Raw genomic sequence first — 18,765 nt, forward strand, 5'->3', positions numbered from 1 at the left:
TCTGATCAGACATTTGAAGGACGGGGCGTAGAGAAACGTATGTGATCGAGCACGTTGTAAGCCAAGAAAAAATTCTCAAATAATTTCATACAATTGGAATATTGAACTTTCTCATAGTCAACGGAATAACATTTTTAATGTTGTTCACGATAAGTGCGAGACGAAGATCTGTAGAAAAAGACAAGGGGACCCGAGTCTCATTATACTTAGTCATGATGGGCCAAAATAAACATCAAGAAAAAAATTGCAACTTGTAAATGCACAAATTGGAGGAAGAGCAAAGCAATAGCGTTGACACTAACTAAGTGGCGGAAGTGATGGAATAGGGTGCTAATTCCAAGGATAAAAAGTAAAATTTGTGGAAAAGTAACTTTTTAGCCTCAATTGTGATGCAATGTAAGATTTCGTGAAACTCGCTAGATTAAAATCTTTCCTATTGAGGCATTGATCATATTTATAATATAAGTTATTATTCCTAATAATATTAGGTAACGTGATGTGACTAAATCACTATATATTACAATATATATATGAATAGAAAAATGTATAAAATTGTGTAACTAAGTGGTTTTAGTACAGTGCTTGCTCAATTTGTCCCTTAATCAATTCGTCGATAGTTGGATCCTTAACCTTTGGGAATGAAAAGAAATTGTTGACTAATCTTTTACCCTTAAGTAAAGCACCCAAGAACGAGGGATTTTTTTTTAACGGAATTAGTCATTGCTACAGGCGATTATACATTTACTTATTAAAGGAATTGGGCAAATAGCCAAATACACAAAGCTCAGACAGATGAGCGGCATACACATAAAGGAGCATAAGCAGAGGAAGAATCCCTCATCTTCCCTCTGCGTTTTACTCTTGGGCCAATTGTCATTTTTCTCATAATTGATCGGAATAGAAAATGATGCCTTCTTTGGTTACAGTTCGTCCGATTCCCTCAATTTGAGTAATTTTGCCGATCAAAGACTCAAACTTTCTCTCTCGAGATTATCGGTTTCAGTTCCTAGAAATGGGTTGTCTTTCAAGCGTCTCTACATTCTGGTATATCTTCATTAACCCCCTTTTTCATTTTTGTTTGCATACTACCCTTTTCACACTTGTCGAGATGATTTTTTGAACGTGAGTAAGTAAAAATTATAAAAATCTGATATTTGGAATCAGACCCAAAGACTATGTTTTTTCTTATATAATAATGCGAAATATTTTAACAAAATTAGTTGATAAATAGTGCCACCAAATCAAATGGTGCAACTAAAAAATATAGAGGTATATAGAGGCAGTGGTTGATTTCATGCTCTTTTATAATAAGTGTTTTATGTCCATATGAGTATCATTTAGTCATCGAGATACATATTTTGTGATGATTTCATGGTGTTCTTTTTTATAATTTATATAGCTGATTTTTGTAACACCAATTAAGGTTCAAACGGAATCATTTTGAATTGTCTGCTTGAATAGGGGAGAGTCCCCTATTAGGATGTATTGCACTGCACAATACATAGACAATATGTATAGTGTGAAGCAAGAGAATCCTAATGATACACAACTGCATAAACTATACATAAGATAAAGTTTCAACTTATTTAGTTAGTACTTACTGTCACAGCCCATAGTCGTAGACTCGTAGTGGGAGGAGAATGAATTGTTAGATTGGATCAAAAATCAAGTAACAATGTCGGAGGGAGGTCTTTAATGAAGATATTGACACAAAGAATGTGAGTTAGGTCGAATTTTATTAACTCGTGTTCTTTGGTAGTACAAAGTTATTATTGATAACAAAAAAAATGGAGGATACAAACACTAAATTGTCATCCAAACAAACCAAAGGCCACACAAAGGCTACCAGCAACAGACAACAGAAGTACAAGCAACAGGCTCATCAACAGACTACAAGAAGCAAAAAAAGAACCAAAACACAGGGCTACATTATAAGAAGCTGTCTGTCAGCTTCTGTTGTACAATTACAGGCTACTCTAAATATGATCTCTCACTAATTGCTGAGGAGGGAGTAGGGACACAAGCTGTAGCAGTAAGAGCCAAATAGCATACACAGCTTCAGTAAAAACCATAACATAAATCTTTGCTGTGATTTGCTGTGAGCCTTTGACTGTGAATCCTACATTCTTCAGTAAAATCTTTCACCTGGTGTCTCATTTTCAGTCTTTGTAGCAACATGCTCCAAACTTCAGCTGCATAAGAACATGAGAAGAATAGGTGCTGTTTCGATACATCTCTCTCACACAGAGACTACAAGTGACATTGCCAGGAATGTTCCATTTGCTAATCCTGTCTGCTGTGCTTGTTGATAGTCTGTTTTGAATAGCCGTCCAAAGTATAAACTTACTTTTTGGTGTGGCCCTATTATTGCAGACGAGTCTTCTCCACTCCACCTTTTGTAATTGACCTTTCAACAAAGAATAGGTTTTCTTGATGCTAACAAATCGGACCAGCTATTAATGTGGGTATTTCAGTTTCTCGGTTAGGGTCCGCGGCTCAAATTAAAGCCATGAAACAGGTAGCTGGTGAATTAAAACTGGCGCAAGGAATATTAGTACTAATGTTGACAGTATAGATAGTTTGCCTTTCAATATAATAGGCATTCACCCATTTCATCCACAACTTATCACATTTGAAGGCAAGTTCCCCTAGCAGCTTTGTTCCACAATGTCATATCAATCAGGTTCCAGCCACCAGCAACTTTAGGATGGTAGAAAGTAGTCCAGGCAATAGGTGCTTTTTTTGAATCCGTAGCAGGATCGTCCACAAAAACTTCCTAAATATTGTCTCAACCGCCCTAATCACTTTCTTGAGGAGAGGAAAGATATGAGCCCAGTAGTTCTACATACTATTGTGGATGCTTCTAATCAATTGAAGTCTACTAGCATAAGAGAAATTTTATTATCTTTAATTGTATATATTTATTGATATACAAGAAGAAGATAATGTCAAATCAGATTTGTTAGATGTGTTTCAAAGTGTGTTTTCATAGTATGAGTATCCATTTATAATATTTATTAATAATATATTGGTGGTTAGAGCCTAGAGGTGCGCCTTGGAGACGATGTACATAGTAGGAATATTACTCCATTGATCCATTCGTCCCAGAATGATTTGGACGCTCGTTGGGACTTGTTAGGACACGTAGTTTAAAGAGATAAGTTGTATTGTGGTTATCAAATATATTTTTTATTGAAGAATAAATGTGATAGGAGTTGATGGAATTTTTTTATATTAGAAAGTAGTAGATATGAAGTGTTAGTGGGCCAAAAAGAGAATTGAAAAACTAGTATAATAATGGTGGTCTACACTAAAAATGGAAGTATTCCCATTGACTTGGGACAAAAAGAAAAGAAAAGTGTTTAGACTATATTGGGACATGGGATTATTAGATTTAGGACGGGGGGATTATATATTTTGAGAAGGTTTATTTTGGTGAGATTTGGATTTGACACAATGTTCAAGGTTCTTATGATGAGTAATAAGGAAATTAATGAGTATGTTTGAAAGAAGGCTGGACTAAGAAACTTGTAACAAGATGATTTTTTCTTGTTGAGAAAGGATAAATCTTTGAACTACGAGAGGGATGCTTATTGGTAACTTTCATCAAATGAGGGAATCAGAAGCAAACAAAAAGCAAACGAGTTCAGAATGAATTAGAATTTCCACAAGTTTGCTGTGAAAAACAGTTTTAAGATACGGGAAATTGAGTTTTTGGTGTCTAATTTATGCAGGCATAACTTCTAAACATACTTTTATGAAAAGTATGTGTTTGTGTTTGTGATATGAAAAACATACGAGGTTTATTTAGTAATGGCTTGTCTATCTTACTCCATTTGGAAATTGTATACTTGATTGAGAACATTGTTTAGTTGGATGAGTGGGAGTACCTTGAGGGGCAGGTCTGTAATGAAATTGGAGTAGCGGATGTTGAAAATAAGATCGAAGAAAACCGATTTTGGCATGCGAGACATTGACAATAGGGATATAGGATATTAGGATGCACCAGTATAGTAGTGGTCTGTTGAGATTATGGACATTGTAAAATAAGTCGAGGGAGACCAAACAGAGATGGATGCAGGGCATCAAGATTGATAGAAATAGGTTTTGCAAGAGTATATGACACTTGAAAGAAGATAATTAAGGCAAATTATGATCTATCTAAATGAACACTGGAGATAAAAACTTGGCTCATGCTCTGAATCCAAGAAAATTATTTCATTTCGTGTACACTTGATTGTTAGGATCAATCAATCAAGTTTTTTTTGAAATTTAAACTCTAGAACAGGAAATTGGTTAGATGTTGCTTGCTGATTACTTCAAATATACTGAAAGCTTCCAAGTGCTTCTGTGAGTTATTTATATCAGTATATCAGTAAATCTACATGCAACAGTATTGTGGGCCTGTGGCACTTAGGAGACAGTCTGAGATCATATGTGTAGGGACAGGAACAAGTGACGGCAATCCACGTTTAAGCTGCTTGACTAATCCTGTTAAGATCTGCTCTGTATGAACAACATATAGTTAAGATCATAATAACATTTAATTGATCATTACAATATTGTTCTAAGAAGAATGGAAGCATGTCTTCTCCTTATTACTTTTTGAGGTATGCGAGAAAGCAGTGGAGCCAGATAAAAGACTCAACACAAACACCATGATCCATTTCAATATATCTTCTGGGATTAAATGTTCTTCTAGATGCTGGAAAGTAAGTTTGGTGCTAAATTCATATAATTTTTCACTTTAATGTTGAAGTGAATGTCAATCTTAGGGAGAATGTTAGGCCTTCGCAGTAATTTTAAGATTCTAGGGATTAGGAAAACTTGGTTAGAAGGAATTAGTTGTATGACACATGCAGTGGGGGTGTTGGGTAAGATAAAGAGACTGATATGCATGTGGTTTCCAAAATGCCTAGAGTAAAATGCTAAAGATAATTTGGTAAGTAACAATAGGGATATAATGATCCAGTGCATTCAAGTGTTTTTCTTATGTTGATATTCAAGTGCTTTCAAAATAAAATATTAGTCTACAATCATTTGGGTATTTTCTTCTTTACATCTGGGTCAGATTGGAATGTTCATGCACATTGCTTGGTAATGGAGAAGATATAGTAGTTGTTTGAATCATTCAGTTGATAAATTGGAATTTTTCCAGGTGTTTATGTTTGCACCTGAGTTGTGTGTCTCCTTTTTCTTTTTGGGTATTGTGGTTTTTTATTTTTTATCATATAACAAGATTTTTTTTTTCTTCCTGGAAATGTCTCATTTTACCTCTTCTTCCATGTACCTTCTATTTTCAAATGTACTCATTGAAGAGCTTCTCATATTTTATGCAGATTTTTCGAGCATAGTGTTCTCAGCTGAGTCCCTACGTATGGGTAAGCAGTAGCTTCACTTTCTATTGACTAATGCTGCTTAATCTCCATCCCTAATTATTTGTGAAAGCTGCAATTTGTTCAGAAAAGCTGATATTATATCGAGGAAAATGTCTGGCTTTGTTACTTTTCTCGACATTAAGGTTCCACACAGAAAAGGTTGAATCTATAAATATGGTCACTGCAAAATTGGAAAATTTAATGCTTCGCTTCTTTGTGCTAATGAGATTTTCTGTAGAATGATGGTTACAGAACAGGTATTTTGTATGTTCTTCTGCTTCAAAAACTTGGTCCCAAATTGGTTGCATGTTTTATTTGTCCAGATACGATTTCTTCGTCAACCTTGAATAAACCTATTAGTCGCATCGACGTAACTCATGGGCTTTCTGAGTCTTGTATTTCCAGTATCTTTTTTCTCTTTTTGTGACTAGTTCTTTTTGCCAAGATAAGAACAATTGATTTAGATATTATTACTCATTCTCATGCTGGACCTGTCTGAACTCTGACATGAACACTCCTAAGACTTCATATTCACTTTTCTCCCCTGATAATCATTACACTTCGAACCCGCCCCCCGTCAGATACTTCTTATCTCAGTTGGATCTTGATCTTGATAGTCCGTATTTCATTTAGGTCTTATTCCTCCTTATTTCATTTAAGTCTTGATGATCTTCGGGACTGGACAAACAATGTTCAGCACTTCAGCCCTTCCATGCCATTATATGTCACAAATCCTGTTTTGAGGTCTACTTTCTCATTTGCATATCTTACGTTAGGCTTTAATTTGCAATCTTTTTTAAAGAATACTCTTGCTTGAAAAATTATGCACTCAAGTGTCATTTTTGAATGGATATGAATGGATTTTTATTAGTCCTTGTTGTGAATGTAGAATGATGAGCTAGATATTCAATGTTGTTTATATGATGCATATTCTATCAATATGGTGATGATTCATACTTTTGGTTGTGGAAAACTTTAATTTCATTAACACCACTCTCTCAAGGGGAGAATGTGAAGAAAAAGGGAGAGGAAAAAAACTGGTTTTTAAGTTTCAACAAATTCTTCGTATGCACTGAAGCAATGCCATTATTACTATTTCAAGGCCTTAATTCGTCTCAAGAAAATCACCTAGCGTTCTCTCCTAAGTCCATATTATGATCTTTGAGTAACAAGATTATATGGGACGCTAAAGTGGTGTCATTTCTCAATGCAAAGCTCTAGTTAACTAAATACTTAGGCTTGTTCGATGTCACTCTTTGTTTGAGTTTTTTGTTTTAACATTTTAAAATTCATATGATCTAAGTTGTATGATGAACTCAAAGTTAGTAAAACTTGTTCTAATCATATCTTTTTTTACTAACAACAAAAAAGTGGAACTTGGTTTCCACTTTTTTGCTTTAGTTTTGAAAAAGAAAAACTAATACGGGAAACAAAACCGATTATGAACATGCCGCATAAGATAGGGGTTAATAAATCTCACTCTAAGTGAAGTTACAAAAGGCTCCTTTTTCTTGCTCTTTACCAATTAGAACTGTAAATTGGGCCTACATACTATAATAACTGTATTATGTATGCTGATAGCTGACAGGCTATTATGATTTATGACTTCCTCTGATTAGAATATATGTGGCTCCTTTTTCTTGCTCTGTAACTGTGATAATATGTATGTATTGAGATAATGATAACTAATACAGTAATCTCAGGTAATGAAGAAGACACAGTACTATTTGATCGACACTAGTGTAGTTCTAGCAGGTGCCGTTGTCTCTGAGTTACATAAGGTATTGCTGCTATTTTTATCGAATGATTCTTTTTGGATTGTAGTGTTTTGCCTACAATGATATGTTTATGTTATTATGTATATACTTCTTTGGATATTCGTTGTTCTTATATGCTATGTTACTTGGACTGTGGCACCTTGTGTCGGATAGAGGTATGTGTCAAAGTATTTACTCGGCTATAATGTCAAAAAGTTCTACGATTTTAGCCCAAAATGCAGTGTCAAAATGTTCATATTCATGTCGACATGTCGTGCATCTCAGCATGCTACAAGGGTACTTGAGGTTAAATGAGAGTTCAAGTAATATAAGTTAAATGCATGAAGTATGTAGCTTATTTACAGTGTTCTAAGTTAAGTGAAGACATTAGAGTCTTTTAGATTGTTTTGTTCCATTTCTTTGATGTTTCCTTCATCTGTCCGTTCATTGTCTGTCATTTTACTTACAGGGAAACTGGACTATAACAAATACTAACCCTTATTCTTTACTAGTATGATTCGAAGGCATGATAATGTGTCTGGTGGATCATGAAGAAATTAACGCGTACTTGTTGAGCTTCAAGGATCCAGGAGGACTTGATGTGCAATTTATCTACGACGGACTTCGTGTGCCTGTAAATCTCTAGCCACCCTTTCTCTGTCAGGTTCCAATGATCCCATCTCTGTAGACTACAATGCCAGACTTGGCAATTAAGTGATAGAGGGATCATTACATTGATGTGATCTTAATTAAACGAGATTATTGTCATTTGGCACTTAGCTTTGGCTGTTGGCACCATCAATATTGGAAGATTTCCTTTTCATCCTTTTCTTGGTCTAGTAAATTGCAAAAGTATGGTCTATAAATTGCAAAAGTATGAAAACTCATGTTTGATCAGAAATGGAACGATCTAATTTTATCAATGTCTCATCTGGAGCTATGAATAGAAAAAAGTGTGGTAAAAAAAGGTATAGCTTCAGGCTTCATTGTTACTCTTCTTATGTAAAACTTGAGTTTAAAGAAAAACATCATGATGTAGTCATACCTTCTAAAAGACACTAATGGCCTAATGGGTATTGATATTCAGGCATGTTACTATAATAGTCCCTAACTGTTTCTAAAAGATTGAGGTATTTTGTTGAATTTTAGCTAGCTAAAATCTAACCAAATAGATAATTTAGTTCTAAAATTATGAAAAATTTGAATCATCGAACAAAAAGAACATGAACCTTGTGCAAGTGTGTTTTTTCATTTATTTTTAGTTAATAAGGTATGGGACTTAAACTCTGTTAATTAGAGGGAAAATATTTTTAATTGAAAATAACTTCCATGTATTTTCTTTTTGACATTATAAGCAATTGTAATATTAGTTTTTCCACCATTAAAATTATAGAAAAATGAATAAATGAAATTGAAAAGGAGAGAAGAGAAATGGAAAGACCTCTATGTATGTGGAAACTCTTAAGGAATTTGGTGTCTACTTGAATTCCCTTAAGTACCTTTTATTCCAAGATAATTAATGAGGGTAAAAAAGTAAAAGAAATCTTTTTAAAACACTCTATGTAACTAGCAGATTTTTTTCCCTAAAAAAATGCTAGATTTTTTTTAATGAAGGGTAACTTCCAATTTTTTTAAAAACAAAAGAAATATGTACAATATCGTCGCGATATCGCGCACGCATAGCGTGCAAACAATACTAGTAAGACATATGGAGATAATTGAGTAACATGTAGCACACCTCCTTTCAAAACAAAAAATATTAATTATATTCTACATCTAAAACCCAAATAAGGAAAAATAGCAAAAACAATTTATGTTTCCAAATACACTCAACACTTTGCTATCATTCAAAGATGTGTTAAGTGTATAGTTGGATACTCAACTTTCACAAAAGTTCCCCTCAAAAAAACTTTCATAAAAGTTGCAAATAAGGTACTCAACTCAACTTATGTCACCAAAATCATTTAAGGTACCGAACATTGAGTTGTTTTGGTTGTTGAGTTGCACAAAGAACGAGGATCAATAACCAAAAAAATCAATCACTTTCTCTTTCACGCTTCCTCAAAACCATATGTGCCACTCTTGTTAGACTTTCTGGCTATGAGGATGTGTATAACAACAATTTATTGAATTTCGATAAGTTTTTTCATGGACTTGCATCAGGTTTTTTTTTTTTTTTTGCGTTAATTTCTCCGCTCCTTCTAAAAACTGTGAGTTTTCTCTCACTAAAATTATTGTTTAATAATCTTAAAATTTGGAGAAATAACTTAAGCTCATTGTTTTGTTTAAAGGAATTGAACCCATAAAAAAAAATTGGAAATCAATCACCCAAAACAGAGTGAAATCAACAAAACATACGACAATCATCAGTAACATCAATAGCTCCATAAATATCCTCTTTACACAATTATTCAGCCACAAATGATACATATTGAGCATGACAAAGATAGCATGGCAATATGACAATTACTTCATCACTTGAAAAGAATGAGAAAAAGTAAGAAAGAAACTTAACATATTATTTGATATTATTCATCAATTTCATGATTTAAATACAATCACACCTCACTTGTAATCACTAACATGAGGAAATTAAATATGATTTTTTGCATTCTTCAACTGGAATCCGACCATCAAATTAAAATATCTCATCTTAAACAGAAGACTTTCATCTCAGAAATCAAATTCAGCCAACAAAAAAGCCACCAATATTACATGTGACAACAATTAAACCACTAAGTTCAAAATTGAAATACATAAATCAACTTCATGAGTTCAGATTCTCTGACAGCCACAAAATTCTCGATGTCCTCGCTTTTAAAAATTTCATGTTTGATTTAATTTCTCTTTTAATTTGAATATTTGATTCGATTTCATCGTGAACCTAACAAAGGTTTTATGGATTTACCCTAATTTTTGATGGGAAAGAAAATAATATATCAAAATTAGTATCAAAATGTTCGCAACAACTTGTAGAGTATTAATCTGATGTTTTTTCCCACAAAATAAGCAATAGAATTCAAGGGATTTGAAGTATTTTGAGGGGAGATGAGAGAGAAAGTGCGGAAAAAAAAAAAAGAATGACGTTTGGAGAAGAGATAGAACAATAAAGTCTTTTTCTTATAAAAAATTAAATGCAAGTTAATGACACTATAGCTAACGGAAGTTAATTGCATATCTTATTTGCAACTTTTATAATTAAAGTACCTTATTTGCAACTTTTGTGAAAGCTAACTCCTCAAATATACACTTAACTCTATTCAAAGAAAAGTTGAATAATATACAACTATAAATTTAGGAGTTTGTCTTGTAAGAGACCGCCTACTTTTAAATTAAAATTAGGCAATGATATTATTAAAAAAAGAATTAGTCTAATAATGAGTAGGTTAATTTCTTTCTGTGACTAGTTTACTTCATTTAATTACTAGGTTTACTTTTATATTAAAAGTAGACCGTTGATCTCTTTTAATAATTTGTCAATTTGTGTAAACGTAACTATATTCAAAGATACTACTTCTACTATTTACTTTTTTTTAGGTCTCTGGTGACTCGTGAGAGCACAACTTGGCCCAATTATAGTTTCAGGTTAAGTAGCTCAAGCAACAACCATTTCGAATACTTTTAGAGATGATCATTCATTGGTTATTCACAAAACTCTCCTTAAAGTTTGGGTTAGGATAAGGTCCAGGACCTACCTTTGAGTAAGAACCTAAAGTTGAGCTTAGTTACACTTGACTCTCTATCTAGCCTCTAATTTAGAGTAAGAGATTTATGGAAATTTTCTCAATGCTAGTTGAAATCCTAGTCAAGGTAGGATAATATACGGATGTCTATATTCAGTGGCAAATATCATTGATGAGTGTGGCTCTATCACAATGTTGTTTGATCATTTACCACGACAAATCTTTAATGGTTGAGATAGGAGTTTGATCATAAGCAAGTCTAGTGAGATTTCGTCTTAAAATTAATTGACAACATGAGGTAAAAGTATTATTATGTATGATTTTCTTTTATTATGGTACGATAAGTTTGAATAAGATCCGACAAAGTTATAATAAATCATGTGCGTCTTTGGTGTAGCTTGTTACACCAGAACTTATTGTGTAATATGTTAAATCGTAACTTATTCAATAACATGTATAATGACATAAACTTCAATAAGGGACTACACAAATAATGACATTGATCTCTCGTCATTTTGTCATATATCATGTCATTTGACTTTTTTTATACTAAAAAACGGTCGTTTTGTGAGTTGTTACACCATAAATTATGGTGTAACAGTTACACCCTAAAACTTGTGTAATAAATTTTAAATAAGTGGAACTCGGGTTAAGAGAACAAACACATGCCTTAGAAGATCTATTCTTTCTCATCATCAAGTTCAAAAGAGTTAAAGATCAGTAAAAGGTGTATTAGAAAAGTTGACGTTGCAGAAATTTGTTAGCACTTAGTAAATTAATGTTAACTCTTATAGAATTGCTTAGCTTCTAAACACAGTTTATATCTAACCTGTTATATAAAAAGGCAATGCGACAAAATTGTAACCACATGTCTTCTTCTTCATTTGGTTAGACATGTTTGTGAAACCATTATGAGTTAGTTGAAAATATCATTTGAAACAAAGGGAATACTCCGCCAATTTATTTAGCATCACAAGGAGATCAGACAAGCTAAGACCACCATAGACAATTGCAGTGAAGGATTATAACTCATGCATGTGATATTCTTTTTGTGACCCCCACACAATTTGGAAGGAGCTAGTGTCAAGTGTGGTTAAACCACCCAACAAACTTTAAGTAAGTGTTAATCAACTTGATTTTCGAATTAATATGGATGATTTAGATTTATGTGCATTAGTATGCCAATTTAGTCATAATGCTTCCTTCGTTAAGAAATAGTTGCACTATTTCATGTTTTCACGTTTGCCAATGCATTATTTCAAACATTAATATCTCTAATTATCAACAATAAGTAAAAATTATAAAAAATTGATATTAAAATAATATACATTGAGACGAATCTAACAAGATCTCATATGACTATGTTTTCCTAAAATATAAATCACCAAAGACAACCAAAGTGCAAGATGTGAATAGTAAACACTATACAAATGGTGCAACTATTTCTAAACAGAGAAGTTTATTATATAGTTTTGATATAATTTGTGTGGTGTATCAATTATATTATACTTCATGTCTTCTACCAAGAAAATCTAAGTAGATTAGGCAATGTAAATGAATAGTTTTATCTCATCCGATTTTTAGTCTATAATCACACTCGAATCTTAGCTTCTTTGGCATAATGACCATCAATTAGAGTCCTCTAACAAATTAGAAAGTAGATTCTAATTATATTAGTTTTTGTTAGGAAATACTACTAAATCTATTTTAACAGTTTTGGATCGGCAGTGTTCCTGAATGTTATCATTGTAACGACAACAATACTTATAATTAATGGAGTATTTATAACTAAGATCATAAACATAACATAATCTATATATTAATCTAGCTCCTAAGATATAGCATTATTACTATTCGTCGACATATATATCAAGGTAGAGAAGATGATTTTCAAAAGATTGAGTGAGGTTTGTGGGTCAACTGTACCTCAATAATTAAGTTAAGGTAAATGTGGGACTCACAAACACCCTTACTTATACGAAATGTAAAATTCCACACTCGTGAACTCTCAGTGCTTTCATACATGGGTTATTCTCATAGCCTTCTGTGTGTCACTAATCTGACCCAAATATTGGATGAAGTAGGGCTAAAATTGACATCTCATTGTCACTTTCTAGTTTGTATTTCTGTCCTACGTACCTTCACATTTGGTCACTACATATCTCATATATATGCATTATTATTGACCTTTAATCTTAACTCAATTTGGTGTAGTAGTTTGATTGTTTTGGTAGTCTACCCTACATTTTAAAGTAGATTTGATTAGATTATTATAATCACCTTATTACGTGAGGTTATCTTAATTTTGATTGTTTTGCTCTATGGTAGTCTACCCTACGTTTTTAAGTAAAATTTATTAGATTCATAATCACCTTAATTAATTATTAGCCATATTCTCTCTTCTATCTTGTTGTCTTTCTATAAAGATAATAAACTCACTTTAGTGCAAAAATGGATCATTTTTTTTTTTTTTGATCCATATGAGCCACAAAGGCGGTACAAAGTACAAAGAAGGGGAGGGGGATTCAAACCTATGACCTATCATTCACAACACCTCAATCTTAACCACTAGGCCAAGACATCCTTAGTAAAAATGGATCATTATGGACATATAATATATATGTTTAATATAGAAAAATCAGGATGCGTGTTACAATCTTTAAGCATGTAAATGTACTTAGCTAGTTAGCCAATTAGTTATATGCAACTGGTTTCATGGTCTCTTGTTATTGTACTCCCTTTGTTTTATTTTTGATCTCTGCACACTTCGTACTTTGTACTTTGACACTATTTACATAGTTCTCTTTGAACATAGTTTAGGATTTATTCATAAAGGAAAACTAGCTAGTCAAGTAGATAATGCATATTTTCAAAATATCAATGTACTTTTGATGATTTGAACTCTTTGATATATAATTGAAGATGATACATACTGGTCAAAAATCGGTGTTGATAAACATGAAAGCCATACTTTGTAGGCTAAAAGATATAGAGAAAGCATAAGATTACATATATCTCCCATGACAACAAGAATTGATGCACCTTTATCTAATATTATATCTATTTACACACGTAAAGTAATATCAAATATGAGGATTACTATATTATACTTTTGTTTTACATGTTGCTTAAACATGTCAACAAACCATTTATTTTATCGATTGTAGAAGTAAAAAAAAGACAAAGTAAGGCAAAATTCTATACAAGATAGTAATTCAATAGCTTATTGTGAGATAAGAATCAATTAATTCATGATAACGGTAACTTATCACTTTATGAGATGACCGAAGATGATTACTGATTAACTTCAGCAAAAATATATATTATTGTGTTTGTTTGGTGGTCCTATCTAAAATTCGCTCAAATAATCATAACTTATGTTTTGAATTTGAATATAGAAGAATTTGACATAAGCACTAATAAACAAAAACAAAAAATGTGAAAGAGATAAAACATTATATTTTCGGATTTTCCTCCTAGCCAGGTTTTGACCTAACCAATATATGAGTACTGCTAAATTATAATACAAATGATAGAGCATATGGGGCTAAAACCGATCGATCAAATGATTCTCTCTGTAAAGTTGCATAAAAGTGTTTGCTTTTGTATTGAATATGATCATAATTCACCTACACATCACCTGGTTTTATGGGACAAGAAAGCATATTTTTGCATAATAATGAATCTCAATGGCAGCAACTTTTATATGATTCAATTTATCAGGAGAGAAAAAGTTGGCCCTTTTTCCTTGCCACTAACTTTACTATAAGAGAATTTCTAACGTACTTGTATGTGTATAAATGAATTACACAACTAAATAATTGAAGTTCTCTTTCACTCCATACAATGATGCAATGTATGTAATTTCTTCTTCATTACGCTTTTAGACTCGTGTTATGTGGTCTAATTATCCACCACCTTACCATATTTTATGAACATTTTTTAGGGTCACCATATTATGTGACGTTGATAATAGTAGTAATAATTGTATACAAACGTGGAAAATTGGATAATTAGGTTATATGGCTTCATATATATATAGCTAAACTTTTTTTTACTGCTAAAATAACTTTGTGATAACGTTATCTTATCGTACTGATTGTAAGATGGAGTAGAAATAATATGTGATGTGATTGGCACTAGCAGCTGACAATTTACAAGAATTATCATCCATGATGCATCTATCTCAACTGTGTTAGTTTTCGTTATTGTGTACAATTATAGGAATGAAGAGGATCAGCAGTTGGGTTATTTTTTTTTCCCCTTTCGGAATCCCGTAAAGATGAATTATTTTTTTTAGGCTGCCCTCGTACAAGGCCGGTAAGATGAATTTTCTCTAGGATGCCCTCGCACAAGGCCGCTAAGATGAATTTTCTCTAGGCTGTCCTCGCACAGGGTTACTCACCTAGAGGTCCAGCAAGCCCCCCTCCCAAACAATATTGAAGTTTTGCTTAATTAATTCCACCAAGATTTGAACATTGGTCTCCCATGTGAGAGATAGAAAATCATACCGTTAGACTCAAAGGTCCTTGATATGAATAGTTGGGTTATTGGGTACTTAATATAGCTAGTATATACTTCCTACAAGAGTTTTAAACATATGGGGCTTCCTAACTCCTAAGCTGATTATAAAATTGAGGCATAAAGATATGGATTTATAATGCATACTTCAATAAATATATTTAATAAAATAATCAGATATAATTATATAGCTATATTTATAGAATAAATCACCTAAAATATGAGCATTTGTTATGACTACTTAAAAATAATAATGGACATCAAATCATCGTTTGCTCTAATATAAGGGGTCCCTCAGCTGTGTAATACTTCCTCCTTTTTAAAAAAGTTGCAATGTATATATATGTGTCAATGACGGTATATATCTCCAATTATCTAAATTATAAAAAATTAAAGTTGAAATCTTATAAATATATATGGAAAATTTTCATAAAACTACATTTTATAATCAACTTTTTTCAAAAAATTACTCCCCTTTTATCTTAAAAAAACTATCTTATATAAAAAAAATTCATTCAATATACTACCATTTTACCATTAATTGGGGGTTAATCACTAATAATTTAGTCATCAAGTTTTTATAATGTATTAGTAATAAGTTCGTAGTCAAAGTAAGTATATAAATAATACAAAAGTCAAATCGTTGCAAGTGTTAAAATACAGATGAAGGTTTACTTTACATACCATCTTAGACGGCCATGACTTGAGATATATGGATAGTTCCGAACATAACTAATTTTACTTGACTTAAAATGGTGAAAAGGGGTAGGAGTAATGTATCTTGTAGTTATGTATAGAAAAATTTAAACCTATTGAATATTTTTATTTCTCAAATATGATTGAAAATTCATCAAAAATGTCACGTGTTACCACTTCATACTACAGGTTACTACTTAGGTTTAAGTTAGGAGTATAAAAAAGATGACTACCACAACAACTGCTAGGAATTCCTACAAACGAATCATAACAAACAAGGAAGTTCTTGCACGTAAAGAGAATCTACTACATTGATGGGCTTACGAGGAGTAGACATGACCATGCAAGATAATGTTCATATGTACGTAGACTATCATGTAGTACTCCTTAAGTTTAGGAGTAATATTATATTGTCACGACAAAGGGACAAATAATATAAAGTAGTTGCTTAATTGGTTCAAAAACCAAAAGATTAATGAGTCAAGCTCTTACTATTCTGCTAGACTAAGACAAGTATTTCTCTTATGCCGACTTTAATGATTACATAGGCCATATTAAAGTTTAATGAATAGACTCAAGTCCAAAGAGATAATTAGGTTATTGTTTTTAGTATTTTAGTCTTGCTGACTAGTTTGAGGCAAAGACAAATTAAGAACCCTTTTCGCAATGTAATACTTTTTTAATTATTTGGGTCCTTCGAGAATCTCGTGGTAAGAAAAAAAAATTTGGACTGCTCTCACACAGGATCATTCACCCAAAAGCTCAAGAAGTCTCAACCCCCTACCCCCTACTACATTAAAATCTTTGCTTCTAGCAAAATTTAAACCTTGATCTTCCATGTATGTAGAAGACAGATTGTCATACCATTAGACCTAATGGTCCTTGATTCGTAATATAATAAGTGCAAACGTACTTTCTGTAATTGATGTTATGATGTAAAACATTTTACTACATATATTTTCTTTTCTTTTTAAATTTTACTAAGATAACGAAAGCAGGGGCGGCTTTTAGCATGTTCAACATGTTCCATGGAACAGGGCCCATTTATTGTGAGGGCCCCAAAATAGAGAAAGTTCAAGTAGTAAAAAGAAAAAGTTTATCTACTTATTTGGACTATTTTTTTTTCATAATATGATTATGTGAAGTATGGATGAGCTATTACATTATTGAATTCTTCAAATACGAGATCGCACAGGGTCTCTATATAGTTCGAGACGAGCCTAAACGAAGGAGTTGAAGCTTGAAAGTTGAAACATCAATAGAAAGAAAAAACTGATGCTGTAATAAATGAAAATCCAGAAGAAAGAAAGCCCATGTTCAAATTAAACTTATTGTCATTTGAATTCGTGGATGATACACCATTTCTTTGTCTTGCCAATATTTTCTATTTTCTGTGGATCGTCGAATTAGTTTTAATATTGCTAGTCAACGTGTCAGAATTATCCTCCTGCAACAAACTGACCAAATAATACTTCTATAAGTTAGTCCCATTCTGATGGCTATTCTCTAAATCTTTGACGTCGGCTAATGCTTTCCGGATGTAAAGTAGGATCTAGTATACGATAAGTTAACACCCGACCTATACGGAATCGAGTATATCGTCACCAATACGCATCCAGGCTAACAATTGTCGTCCCCAATAACCAAATCAAATTCTTCCAAACGCATTTTGTTCTCACTCCATTTTTTGAGAACATCTCTCCTATCACATTGATATTCTAAATACTCCAATACGTTCCTGACTTCCCGTGATCACAACTAAAGGAAATTAATGGATTATATACATTTCTAGCTAGTTATATAATCCATTACACCTTATCATTGTTAAGGCAATAAAGAGTCCATATGACAAAGTTTAGTTAAAATTAAATACTCCAATATGTTAATTTTTGTATGTGTTTTTTTTTTTATAAGAGTTAATTTTTGTACAATTGTGTGTGTTAGCCTTCTTATTAGTTTCCAAAGTTTGGAAATATATAAATACAAGTCTACGAGTAAACTAATCATTCATGAACTAGTCACGCATGGTCTGCCAGTCAAATTCGTTTTGTGAAGAATTTCCAAGCATGGCGGCGAATCCCAAAATAAATTCTACAAATATGTCCGAATTTTCTCTTTCTCGGTAAGATGTTCCAACAACTTCCAAGTCACAAACTCATAGACCAAAACTATACTACTAATATTATGTATGTCTATATATGGTATAGTTGTATTATTTTTATCGCCAACGACACCCAATTAATATGATATTATTTTGCTAAGACAACTAACTCATTTGTGATCGACATCCAATTTTGAAACGCAAACTGTTCACGTGGTCAACAATATCTGCTTTAGATCATAACATTATCTTAGCTCAAAATGTTGAATTTATCGGCCGACTTACCTTGGTGTACTGAATTTTAAGTATATGCTACCAATAATATTATACTATTTCTTTTGATTTTATTAGTTTACCTATTTCTTCAAGGTACATTTGTCGAAGTACTGATTTAAACTTAAACTAGTATATTGGTCCGGGCTACGCCTCGGGTCAGCTACAATTATCAAATATAAATTTTTTCGTAAATTTTATAATTGATTATGTTAGCTTTTCATAATATTTTGTCGAGTACGAAATTGAAAAATGGACGTTATGACATGATAAGTTCTTTATAAAAAAATTTCGAAGGAATTGAGGATAAAAATAACAATTTTCGTGAAATTTGGGTAAGAGAATGTTATTACTTA

General features: G+C 32.4%; 1 long non-coding RNA gene across 2 annotated transcripts; it reads left to right on the forward strand.

The window, feature by feature from the left end:
* Window positions 1-778: 778 nt before the first annotated feature.
* LOC104899811 (uncharacterized) lies at window positions 779-7,961 on the forward strand. 2 transcript variants are annotated; one of them, XR_790996.4, is made up of 4 exons: window positions 779-1,044; window positions 5,340-5,381; window positions 7,082-7,159; window positions 7,605-7,961. It is a non-coding gene; the product is annotated as an uncharacterized LOC104899811 (long non-coding RNA). The 2 variants fall into 2 exon arrangements; XR_790995.4 differs by having other exon boundaries at window positions 783-1,044; window positions 7,648-7,961.
* Window positions 7,962-18,765: the final 10,804 nt, after the last annotated feature.

The sequence above is a fragment of the Beta vulgaris genome, chromosome 7 (assembly GCF_026745355.1).
Source record: "Beta vulgaris subsp. vulgaris cultivar EL10 chromosome 7, EL10.2, whole genome shotgun sequence".
Taxonomy (NCBI): Eukaryota; Viridiplantae; Streptophyta; class Magnoliopsida; order Caryophyllales; family Amaranthaceae; genus Beta; species Beta vulgaris.